At 36.7% G+C, this 13,823-nt stretch overlaps 1 non-coding gene across 1 annotated transcript; it reads left to right on the top strand.

The window, feature by feature from the left end:
- The first annotated feature begins 6,162 nt into the window (after nucleotides 1-6,162).
- Nucleotides 6,163-6,269, top strand: LOC111908755 (small nucleolar RNA R71). Its single transcript, XR_002855963.1, has one exon. It is a non-coding gene; the product is annotated as a small nucleolar RNA R71 (small nucleolar RNA).
- The last annotated feature ends 7,554 nt before the right edge of the window (nucleotides 6,270-13,823 follow it).

Below are 13,823 nucleotides of genomic sequence, written 5' to 3' on the forward strand. Positions count from 1 at the left end.
TTGAACCCGAAGCTACATTACCCTTCAGTTCGTTTGTTGACTTAGGTTCATCGGTTTTAATAGAAGTACGAACAACCTTCGAGGTTGGTTCTTTTGTTGATTGATTTTTCGTAGTCTCTCCCCCTTGTTTCAGAAGGACCGTGGACTCCGAAACACCTTCAAGCCTATTGAGAATTATGAATGCAGGCCTGAGCTTGTTTGTCAAATGCTTCCGAACAGTAATAGGGATCAAATGATCATGAGCCTCAATAATATTAGACAACAATGACTTCACATCCGAAACACAGCTTTTTACAACTGCTCTCTCAGATAAGAGCTCATCTATTTTCTTTTCAGCAGTTTCAAGATTGATGGTTAATACCTTCACTTTTTCTGTCTTGTGTGCGAGAGCATCCATTAGTTTACTCTCAACAGCCAAGTCTTGTTGAATCTTTATAGATTTGGATGTGATGGAGGAGTCGAGCTTGGAGTTGTCAGATTTGATTTCAGTGAAAACATTCTCGAGAGCCTCCTTCTCTGTGCAAAGAGAGCCACTCATACTTGAAATAGCTTCATTAGCTTTGGCAGTATTGGACTCAAAGGAGCTCTGGAAGGTGCGCATGAAGGATCGAGCATCAGTAATTAGTTTATTGACTTTTTCGGTCACTTCTTTGCATGTGACAGCCGAATCCTCCATAGCTTTGTTCGCTTTCTCCAGATTCGCAGCATGTTCCTTTAAAGTTGTTTCGATTAAGGCCTTGACTACTTCCTGAGAATAAGAATTGTTGGACGAAGCACTGGAAGATTGAATTAACGATTCCGGCTTGTCATTAATAGCCTTGATTTGCCTTTGATTGACTGGTGCATCATCGTCACTTTCGTTAAGAACATGGAAAGGACTGAAGGTAAAATCTTCAAAACTAACATCACCACCAAAAATGGTATCCGGATCATCTTGTCTAAGAGGAAAAATGGGTGGTGTAGAATGGAAAAAAGCGAAACCTAAAGTATTTCCCCCCACATCAGATGTGTTTACAGAAACTGGAGGTTCACCAGTGGTTGTTGTAGTAGCGGTTGAATCTGTGAAGTGAGGGGTTGATTGGGTAACAGTGGATTGGGTCTACGAAACCCCCATTGATACGGGTGGGCAAGGAGCAATGGTGATTGGGGTAGAAATACTAGATGTAGGTGAAGGGATGGAAAAATCTTGGAATAGATCTTCGGTGATTGGAACAGAGGGTGGAATATCGAACGTTACCTTAGGGTTCGTTGAGATTGACTATGATACTTGTGCTTGTGAAGATGCAACAGTATCCTCTTGTTCGTGCCCCCATCACGAATTTCCCCATTGGCAACTTGTACGTTTCTTTTATGATGGAGTCAAAACCACAAAATTGACGTGCAATATATATACTACCTCTAGTTTTAAATTTATAACTTAACGAACTTAACTAGCTAGAATACACCTAGGAAGTATACCTAGTCGAATTATAGAGTAGTTTAGGTAACCGGGTGTCGATCACATGAACGGTATTTAATTAATAAAATAAATACTAAAAGTTAAACTAACAAAAATAGCTAAAGTGGGGCTTTTTTTTATCTAATTTTACAAGTTCAGAAAAACTTAAATTAAATACCTAACTAATGACTAGAAAGATGATTTAAAACAAAGAATAAAAGATACTTTCGTCTAGCATCGAATCCCTCCTTTTTCTTATGGTTGATTTCAAGAAAATGGATTAATTCCATTAGTTACCAAATAAAATTTGCTAGTCATCATGATCAGACTAACTAGAATTTCAATAACATTAACCCCAATGATCATGCAAGTTAAGGACACTAAATTAATTTTAAAGGTAATTTGGACTCTGAATGATAGAATCTGCAGACTATTATTCTATGGTCAAGTCTAGTAATCAAACAATTATCGACAAACAAAAGGGTGTTCATGCTAAAGAAGTTAAATTGGCAATTCAACACTTGCTCAACAAAGTCAAGAAGCTGAACCTTGTGCCATCCGCTGGTCCATCTGGTCTATCTAGACCATCCTTATCAGGAAGAACAAGTGCTCCCAGACAATTCAAGAATAACAAGTTTCTTCTTCCTTATGGAACTCGGTATATCAATAATGAATTACCAGTGGGTGTTGAACTAGACCAATATATGTTCATTCTAGAACCAGAGCCTGGGATATTTTATCTTAACAGTCAGAATCATATGTGTTTTAACGCACTGATGACCTTCCTTCTGCTCCCACTAAACATTTGTTTCATCTTCTCTTGGAAGGACTAAGTCACTATGAACTGGAAAGAGGATATCGTGTGCTATATCAATGTAGATTAGTAGAAGACTGGATGAACTTAAGCTTGATCAATTCAGATGGGTCAAGCCTGAAATCTTAAAAGAAGCTGACAAGTTTTACAATGGCTTTTCTAATGAATCCGAACAATAAGTTTAGTTTTGACATCATCAGATAGAGGGAGGTTGTAAGGTCACACCTTAAGTTATGATGTTTCAAACACGCGACATGCTGATAGATTAGCATCAGTGTCTACTACATCTATAGTGCCAACTTATCAAGCTTATCAGTTTCAGCTTACAGTTTAGTTATCTGACTGTAATCTTTTGTAAATTAGGTAATGATATAGATAAGTAAGAATACATCACAAATCAAGTATCTTTGTGATAAGATCGGTTCTTAGTATAGATTAGATGCAATCCCTTCAATCAAGGGATATGCATGTAAAGATTAGTATATATGAAACATTATTGCAAATTGTAATGTTGTGATCATGCCTTTGTGTCAATCATCTTTGTGACAAATCCGTCTTCTCGGTGAAGACAAAACTACTTTCTTGGTGAAAGAACAATTTGGACAACTTCTGTGTTATTTACTTTCTGTTTATTATTTTGCTTAGATTAGTTTTACGTTTGTTATTCATACTTGAAGGATATCCGATCGATACAAACCTTCAGAAGCCACAAATACACTATAACATATTGGCTCAACTAAATCTTAGCGCCCACATCAAATCATCCCACATAACACTAGTAAACAACCCCAAATGCAATAATATCATATTTTTTTAAAAATTACTATATTTATTAGACTATTTTTGCAAGCCTATTATTTTTTTTATTTCTAGCATTTTATTTTTAATTACTTTCATGCTTGAAATCCTTATTTGACCCCCTACCCCACACTTATTTCATACAATGCCCTCATTGTATGCATAAAACAATTAAAGCACATAAAAACAATAAAAGTGAGAAAAAAGAATAGACTCCGATAGGGTCATAGGGGGGAGATCGAAATTGAATGTGGTAGGGAAAGCTTGAACTTCTTGAATAAATTGCTAGAAACTGGAAACTGGACTCTTATCGTTTCTTGCAAATGTGCTGGATAAAAGTAATTAAAAGTCTCAACTTCAAAAAGGTGGTACGAAAAATCTTCAAAATAACGCACTGGAAATTGTCATGACGTAGGAAAGAATATGCCACGTCGTGAAGTCGAATATGAAAGACTCTAATCGCGATAAAAAATGCACCATGAAGTGGGAATATGTTGGCGACATCGTGGAATCGAGGATGATAAATCCCGATCGCATAAAAAACTATCACCACGGCGTGGAAAAGTGATGGCCATGTCATGGTTACTGTGAGGTTTCAAAAACGGTTTCTGCCCCACTTTTTTGATAATTCTTCAATTCATCACTAAGAAGCTTTTAATCTTCTATTTATCCTTCGAAGTCTCCACTAAAATCTTCCAAAGTGACATGCACCCCACCCGTATTCAAAATTGTGGTCTTTGGTTTTCTTTAAAACATCTCACGAATTTTTCCAATTAAGCTTCTTTGCTTCTTTTACTCATTTGAATACCAAAAAATGAAATCTAGAACTAGAAATAACATCATCATTCAGTTGAATAAAAACGAGACCCACAAAACAAAATGATAGACTAAAAAATCTAAAATAAAAGAAAATGCAAAATCTTATTCGGGTTGCCTCCCGATAAGCGCTTCTTTTTATGGAGTCTTAAGCCGGACTCTGTTGGATTGGGTGTCTAAGTCCATAACTATAATTGATATAAACTTAAATTAATAGTAGCACAATCTTTTTGGGTTGCCCTCAAACCTAGTAATTAAATAGCATAACTTTTAGAGAGAGACTAGTTTATTAATCTATTATATGATTAATAAATTAATTGGAAATCAAAATAAATAGTTTTTTAATATATTATCAAAATAATATATTTATTGGAAATAGTATTATTTAATTGACAATTAATCAAAATTAATTTTGGGATTAATTGGATTAATTAAAAGTGTAGGGTCTATTTGGTTATTTATTGAAAGTTGAGGAAAGGAGCCCATGGACCTCATTAGATGAGGTGGACAAAAATTAATTGGGCAAGCCCAAAGAATTTCGTTCAAGCCCTTGATGCAAAGGGAATGGGTTGCTTGGTCACCAAGCAAAGGGATTAGGGTTTCCTCCTTAAACCCTAGCTTTGGCACCAAGCTACCTTAGCTATAATAATACCCTTAGCCTTAGAGTTTCGGCCATGACATTCCTTTAGAGGCTTAGGGCCGAAATTCTACCTCTCTCCTCTCTCTCTTCAAGCTCATTGGTCGCTAGGGTTTGGGTGTGAATCATTAGAGGCGCGAGACTTGTGACTCTTGCTTTCAAGAGTATTTCATAGAGGAATCCAAGATTGTTTACAATAACAATCTTAAAGGTTAGTTTTCTTGTCTTACTGATTAGTTTGTTCATAAGAAAGTTTTGTATGCTAGTGTTCATAGTATGTTGCTATATGTGAAAGACATAAATCCTTATTAGGTTGCATGTGCCCTAATCAATTGAATTGTTTGATTGTTTTTCTGCTTAGAGCATTGTAGTTGTAACCCTAATAACCCATCAGACTCATTCCCTTCTACATTCTATCTGGTGGAAGTGTAATCTCCCCGCTCTCCATAATCTTGAACCTTGTTTGTTTGTAGGTAACCCTTCTGTTGAAATCCTTTTTCGAGCTTTTTGGCATTTTAGGGTTGACATCTTCAATATACTTCCGCTTGAGTTCTTTTTTCATTCTCGAGTCTTTGGCTTTTTCCTTTTCTTTCTCTAGGTTTTTCTTGTGAAAATAATACTCATCACTCTCTTCTTCTTTTGCTTCAATTGGCTCCGAGGTTTGATCTAGTGGTCATGTATAAGCAAACACCTCAAAAATCATTGGCGTTGAAACTAGTGGTTTTGAATGATTCACTTCTTCTTCTAATTTCTCTTCAGGTTCTATATGCTCCATGAACCTTGATATTTCTTGATTCACCAGATTTTTCTTGGCATGAGATGGGTAAGGAAGAGGTGGTTGATACGGCTCGAAGAATGAAAAATTATAATTTTCATTTATTGTCCACGACATGGCAATACTGCCTCCACGTCATGGCGACCGGGCAGTGTCACGATTTATATCTTCTTTTTCCTCGGGCGACTGATTGGACTGCTTCTCTATTGAGTGAAAGAACCTTATATTCTCTGATTCCTCGTATTCTCTCTATAAACAGCCATGACTTGAGATATTGGGTTAGGCTCGACATTTACTGAATGTGAATCTGGTAGCTTTTCTTGCACAAGCTTCGTTAATTGCTCGAATTGTTTGTGGATGCTTGAAATGAATTCTTGTTGATATCTAAGTGTTGCTTATGTAGCATCAGGTTTTTTTCTCTAGCTTCTATGAATCGAAATATCATTGACTCGAGAGCAATTATCTTGTCATATTGGACTCGTTCTAAATGGTAAAGATCATGCTCGAGTTGTTGATATTATATCGTGTATCGAGTTCTCTTATATTCCAATGCACAATCCCGTGCAGAGTGGGGTCCTCCACAAGCTCTGCATATATCTTGTACCGAATAAATTGAATCACCCATTTTTGAGATCCTTTCGTCCATTGCGTTAAGCTTTGCAATAATCAAAATAATCGCATCTTGGCCTCAATCTCTACTCAGTTTCTCTCTAGTGATATCCTTTCTCGGGTTGTGATACTCTCTCAAATGCTTAGAGAATTCTTCAGTCAAAGCTTTATTCATTGTCGGATCCTTCTTCGTCATGGGCCCTTGTGACTCTAGAAGTTGGCAAGTACACAAATTGACTCTGTCATAAAATATCAAGATTTTCTGTTGCACGTTAAAGTCATGTTGAGGGAAATATCGTAACAATCTCTTGTAGCGCTCCCAAGCTTCATATAACGACTCCCCCTCTAATTGTTGGGAAATTTGGATATTCTTCTTCAGCTTTGCCGCTTTTGAAGGAGCGGTGAATTGATGAACAAATTATGTCCTAAAGTCTGCCCATGTCGTGATTGCTCCAAAGGGAAGTGATTTTAACCATTCGTTAGCTTCACCCTTCAATGTGATCGGAAAACGTCAAAGCATCACCCCATCTTTACTCATGTTTGGTGCATTAAAATAGTTTGAAATTTCCACCACCTCTTCTATATGCTCATAAGCGTCCTCGTGCTCCTTCCCAATACAATTTAGTTCCTTTAGCATGCCAAGAATGTGCCCCAGAAGTTCAATCTTTGTCGTGGTTGTGATTTTTTGTGGATCAAGACCCCATCTATTGTCGTTCCTCATATGCCAATTGTATGCTTCCATTGTCATCGTCATGATGTCCCCCATTTTTCTCTGCTAAAACAAAACTAGAAAACACACGTAAAACGAACAAAAAAAAATAAACGACAAACTGAAAAGTCAAAACTCGTCATGAACTCTGTATAAATAAAAAAAAATTATTTAATGTCGAAATTAACCTTTTTGCAGTTTTTACCCAACAAAAAGGATCGATTAACTAGAATCAATTAGTTTCAACTAAAATAAGTCGTTCCCCGGAAATGGCGCCAAAAACTTGATGTGCAATTTATATACTACCACTAGTTTTAAATTTATAACCTAATGAACTTAACTAGCTTGAATGCACCTAGGCAGTGTACGTACTCGAATTATAGAATAGTTTAGGTTAGTCGAGCATCGATCACAAGGAACGATATTTAATTAATAAAATAATTACTAAACATTAAACTAAGAAAAACAGCTAAAGTGAGAGTTTTATATGAAATTACAAGTTCAAAAAAACTTAAATTAAAATACCTAATTAATGACTAGAAAGATGATTTAAAACCAAGAATAAAAGATAATTTCGTTTAGCTTCGAATCCCTTCTTTTTCCTATGGTAGATTTCAAGACAATTGGATTAGTTATTTAGTTACAAAATAACAGTTACTAGTCATCATGATCATACTAACTAACATAAGTCAATTCAATGACATTAACCCCAATGATCATGCAAGTTAAGGACACTAAATTGATTTTAAAGATATTTAGACTTTGAATGATAGAATCTACAAACTACTATTCAATGGTAAAGTCTAGTAATCAAGGAAAAATTATGACCAAATATTGCTTTCTAACATAGTTAAGCAACTAAATTATCACCTATACAAGGATATGACTAATCTCTAGCTCTAGCAATTTAATGATCATAAATAACTAGGTAAATCAAGTTTGTGCAATTAACTGCAGTTTAACTACACAATCTTTGAGGAAATGCAATAAAGATAGAAACTATAACAAGCTAGGTTTAGATATATCAAACAATATTTAAAAAAAAAAACTAAATACATAAATCTATCAAATAAGAAATCAACACATAGTGTTAGGAGTTCATCTAATCTAAACGAAAGTAAGGTTTATTAGCCCATAATTAAAAAAAATCACAATAAAACTATGTAATCATAGCTAAACATGGTTAAACTAAGCAAACCGAATGACTATACATGAATCCTTACTCCAATCTCCTTATCCTTAAATCTCTAGTTGAATTCTGCCCTCCAAGGGTTCTTGGCAGGGTTTTTCTTCGTTAATTATAACAACCCTTTATCCTATAACCTCTTAAATTGACCAAAAGTCCGAATATATATATATATATATATATATATATATATATATATATATATATATATATATATATATATATATATATATATATATATATATATATAGTTGCCTAAAATTCAATTCCCACGACGTAGGGAACATATGCCACGTCGTACTGATGTGATTCTTTGTCGTACATGAACTCGTAGACCGACACAGAGATTTTTTGGTGATTTTTTTATTCTCACGTCATGAGGTAAGAGGTCTCACGTTGTGAGAACTGGGAATTTGCATTTGGCACAAAAGCGAAAGTCGTCCGAAATTTTTTTCTAGTTTCTAAACTTTTAGATTCTTGTCAATCGGATTTACGAGTCATGATATATGGCCAAAATATTGACGAGGGGTCAAACTGTCCAGCAACATCATTTTTCTATCTTTTTTAGCTCCAGTCCTCCAAGTATCCAACTTTTGTCGGTTTCAGTCCTTTTCTTCTAGAATGTCCATTTTTGGCTGAAAAATACTGTCACACCCCAAAACCAAGAACGGCGGAAACGTTCTGGGGCGGAGGACGTCATGTATAGTATCACAACACAGTAAATGTGAATAAGCAAACAACATCATCCATTGCATTAAATATATAATTTTAATACAAGTGTGTTCTGTACAGTTATAGACACCAAAAATAATGAAACACAAAATAATATGAGATGAGTCTTGAAAGCACTCCATCTTCTCAAAAGCTGGCCTCGGTACCTGTCTACTGATGACCTGAGAATACAAGTTATTTTGAAAGAGTTTATCAGCATTAAGCTGGTGAGTTCATAAGTATTTTAGTGTCAATGTTTCTTGTAAAAACGTTTGAACCTGTCTCAATGTATAAGTTTGTAAAAATGTAAGCAAATGTTTGAAAGTGTTTGTAAAAGTTTGAATCTCTCAGAAAATCCTATATTTTCTATAAAAGTAACCTTCTACCAAGGCTAAACTGTTTTGTAAACTTGTCTGTTGTAAAAGTATGTAATTACCCAAGTATAACTATCAATTGTTAAAAATATAGTTTGTACACTAATGCTTAAGTGAGATTATCACTAAAATATGTAATGGGTAAATCATTGTAGTACTGTAGCTTTGTATAATAAGACTACTGCTGTACTAAATACTGTTGGAATAGTGTCTAAGGCTGCAACTATATTAGGCAAGTATTTGATCCGGTTGTGCATGGTCCTTTTGGGTTGCCTTCACCATAGCAATTTGATAGGATGATTTATTAAGAGAGAGTAAATATTATTAATATATTATGTGAATAATATAATGAATAATATATTGTTATTTGATTAATATAAGTCATAGAATTAATTAGAATTAATTTGGTGACTTAAAGAGATTAATTAAATAAAGGGGTATAAACTGTCAATTGATTGATAGTTAAGCTTTAGACTGTAAATCCATTTGGATATGCTATGGACGAATTCTATGAGATATAGGATAGCTAAAATTGTCCATATGATTATCTTAGGAATGGATTTGGATAGCCTTAAGAGAAGATTATCCAATTAGGGTTTAGGTTGTAACCCTTAAGGAGTCTACAAGTATAAATAGACCCTATGGCATAGGGAATTCGACACATCTCCTAAAGCAAGGAACCTCTGGTCGAATTCCTTCCCTCTCCTCTCTCCTAAATCATTCTTATTGCTATTGGTGTTTGTAAGCCATTAGAGGAGTGACACTTATGACTCTAGAAGCTCCAAGACCTCGAGATCAACAAGGAACTCAAAGGTATGATTCTAGATCTGTTTCAATGTTGTTATTTAACCTAATTAGTCATTAGAAGACTTGGATTCAATGCATGTTTATTAGAAAGCCTAGATCCAAGCATTAGGGTTTTGCATGCGCACATAGGAAAGTTCTTATGGCTAAAACCCAACAGTGGTATCAGAGCCTAGCTTGGTTTTCTTTAAATTGTTGCTTGATTAACTGAAACAAACCTGCAAAATTCGATTTTTTGGTTTCTGTGTCACTGACTCGGCGAGTCCCAAGGTGGACTCGGCGAGTAGGCCTGACTCGGCGAGTCCCCTTGTGCACTCGGCGAGTCAAAGCGTCAGGAATGGCCAGATTCGGGATTTCTTTGTGTTTATCTTATGGAAACTTACCTTAATCATAATAGATCAACCTAAATCCGATTTTATGATAAATATGACTATTATCTTGATCTAGAAAAAGGTAATTATCAACTAATTAAATATTTAATTTCCTTATATGATAATTAATTAATTATTTAACTATTTTGGTAATCATCTTTCAAAGAAATCTTGAATAAATCAAATATAGATAATTAGGATATTAATTGTTAATTGGAATTATTTGTTATTTGATCCTCCATGTTTTAAATGTTTAAAACCTACCCTCATGTTTTGAAATTTACTTTTGTGATTAAAAGTTTTAATTTAGACAACTTAAATTTCAAACCCTAGATTTTAAAAGTTTTAAAATACAACACTATACAAATATGATATTACTAGAATAATATATATATGTATAACTAAATGCTAGTCTTACCGTTAGTAGGCCTCATTCACGAAGCCGATCTATAAGGTGGGTATAAGGTTGCGTCCTATAAAATGGCGCTTAATGGGTGTACACTCACACCCACCGCTTGCTTGATTGGTGGAGGGTCGTTAGCCGAACGGGTAGGATAGGGCAACCTCATTCTCTCATTAAAAGTATAATAAGAAATATAAAGTAACTACATATATTTTTAAAATTTCCCAATCCTAGTTACTTTAGGAAAAGTGAATTGATGCAATCCCATGAAATTACACTTTGCACCTTGCTAAGATGTTAGTGGAGCGTGTGTGGTTTACCGGCACACTAATTGGTTCTAAGCGAAGGTGGCAAAGGGTGATTCATTGTTTATCATAGTTCGATGGAGCGTGTGTGGTTTACCGGCACATCGAATATGTGATTGTTACAATGAAGGCACCATGTGAATTTGCATGGTAATTCACACCCGCTTTGTGATCCTCGGCATCCCAGTCACAAACGAGAGGGGCATATCGAGATTTAAACATGCCATTGAATAGTTTCAATGAATCTCATCCGAACCTAGGAATTCTCAAAAACACTTAGGACTAATAGTGTAAGTTTTATGATGGAGAATTAGTGAATCGTCATTCACTTACCTTCAATTTATTTACATGTTAGATTACGGCATCTCTTTTCTAGTATGTAAATGTTATTGTTGGATCCTAGCCCTAATTTTCTTATTGGGTGATAATTGGGGATTTTTTTTTTAATCTATCTTTGTCCTTTTCTAATTGTAGATGTCAAACGCAAACAACGCTGCTGCTAGTTCTTTCACGTTGATGAGCCTTTGCCAAAAGGTCACCTTCGATGGAACGAACTTTAGCGAATGGATAAGATACATTCGCACCATTGCTCGCTATGAGGATAAGGAGTATGTCCTCGATGAGAAGCTCGAGAAAATCAACCCCGAAATTGCTACTCCCGCCGAAATCACCGCCTTTGAAACTCATGAGCGAGATGCAACGAAGGTACATTGCATCATGATCGCCACCATGAACTCCGAATTCCAAAAGTCCTACGAGGACATGTACCCGTACGAGATGCATCAAGACTTATTGGAGAGGTACCACCAAAACGCGAGACAAGAGAGGTACGAGATTTTCACTAACATGATTTCCGCGAAGATGGGTCATGGAGAATCTCTTACCGTGCACTTGCAAAAGATGCAAAGGTATGTTGACCGCCTTCGCAAGTTAAATGTTGACTTCGGTGAAGACTTGGCGATCGACATGGTGCTTCACTCTTTGCCTCCGATGTACAACCAATTTAGGATGACCTACCACATGAACAAAGAAGAGGTCACCCTAAGCAAGCTCCAAGGTCTCTTGAGGGTTGCTGAGAGCAACTTCAAGGACAAGTCTGTTGCACCCACTCCCAATCCACCCGTTGCTCCTGTCTTGGCTATTGGACAAGGGAAGGGAAAGAAGAGGAAAGCTTCATCGAAGAACTATCGCAAGGTGAAAGCCCGAGATGGTGCCTCTTCTAGTGGGACCAAAGTTGATCCCGCCAAGCCCTGCTCTAACCCGAAGGAGGCAGAGTGCCACCACTGCCACAAGATAGGACATTGGAAGAGAAGCTGCCCAGATTACCTGCAAGCAATCAAAGAAGGAAAGATCAAGCCATCTTTCGTAGGTATATATACAATCAAATCTAACGATTCTAATCATGCTATTTCTTGGGTTCTTGATACCGGTTGTGGTTATCACATTTGTTCTAATGTGCAGGGACTAAGAAGAAGTAGGGATGTGGAGCAAGGAAGGATCAATCTAATCATGGGGAACAGAAGATCGTCGCCTGTGACCAAGATTGGAGTGTATTCCTTAGTGCTTAGGAATAGTTTAGTTTTAGATTTGAACAATTGTTGCTATTCGCCAGAAATGGCAAGAAACATCATTTCATTTCATGGTTTATATAGACAAGGATTTAGATTTTCTTTTAATAATGAGAATGGTTCTATTTTGGCTTATCTGAATGGTGTCTTTTACTTTGAAGCTATACCATGTAATGGAATATATGAAACCGTTATGATTGTTGATAACTTAGGAAATGATGTTTTGAATATTGATTCTTCCACTAGTATGGATGAAGCATCCTTGTGGCATTGTCGTCTTGGACATGTCAACAAGAAACGCATAGCCCAACTCCAAAAGGATGGAGTGTTGGAGTCATTCGACCTTAGGGAAGATGACACATGCGAGTCTTGTTTGCTTGGAAAGATGACTAAGTCGCCTTTCGCGAGTACATGTGAAAGGGGCGAGGGTCTATTGGACCTAATACATACCGATGTGTGTGGACCATTTAGATCAACCACGAAGGATGGGAACCGCTTCTATGTGACTTTTACCGATGACTATAGTAGATATGGGTATATCTACTTAATCAAGCAAAAGTCAGACACCTTTGAAAAGTTCAAAGAATTCAAGAATGAAGTGGAGAATCAATTGGGCAGGAAAATCAAGATGCTTCGATCCGATCGAGGAGGAGAGTACCTAAGTCTTGAATTCCACGATTATCTCAAGGAGTGTGGAATAGTTTCACAATTGATGCCTCCTAGGACACCGCAGTTGAATGGTGTGGCAGAAAGGCGTAATCGAACCTTATTGGATATGGTTCGCTCTATGATGAGTCGTGCTTCACTACCAATCTCTTTTTGGGGGTATGCCTTAGAGACTGCCGCCCATATCCTTAACCGAGTCCCTACTAAGAAGGTTGCCAAAACACCTCACGAGATGTGGACAGGGAAAGCTCCCTCGTTGGCACATATCAAGGTTTGGGGTTGCGAGGCTTTCGTAAGACGAGATACTCACGACAAGCTTGAACCTCGAAGTGAGCGATGTATTTTCATCGGCTATCCGCAGACATCCTTTGGATATCTCTTCTATAGACCGAAGGACAATGTTGTCTTCGTTGCAAGGAGAGGAGTTTTCCGAGAGCGAGAACTCATAAGCCAAGGAGACAGTGGGAGGCAAATCGAGCTTGAAGAGATTCAAGAGTCGATAGATGAAGGAACCTCTACCGCTGGCACTCAACCCGAGGAGGAAACTCTGGTTGAACCGATTGACGAATCCTTACCTCTTAGACGTTCCGATAGAGTTAGAGTTCTACCCCAGTTTTATGGTTTTCATATTACCACCGAAGGGGACACGTATATCAGTGATGGTACACTAGTAAATCTTGATGAACCTAATAGCTATAAGGAAGCCATGGCAGGCCCGGAGTCTGCAAAATGGAAAGAGGCAATGGATAGCGAGATCCAATCCATGTATGATAACCAAGTTTGGAATTTGGTTGATTATGTGCCCGGACGTAAGACCGTTGGGTGCAAATGGATCTTCA

Source organism: Lactuca sativa, chromosome 6 (genome assembly GCF_002870075.4).
Source record: "Lactuca sativa cultivar Salinas chromosome 6, Lsat_Salinas_v11, whole genome shotgun sequence".
Classification (NCBI taxonomy): domain Eukaryota; kingdom Viridiplantae; phylum Streptophyta; class Magnoliopsida; order Asterales; family Asteraceae; genus Lactuca; species Lactuca sativa.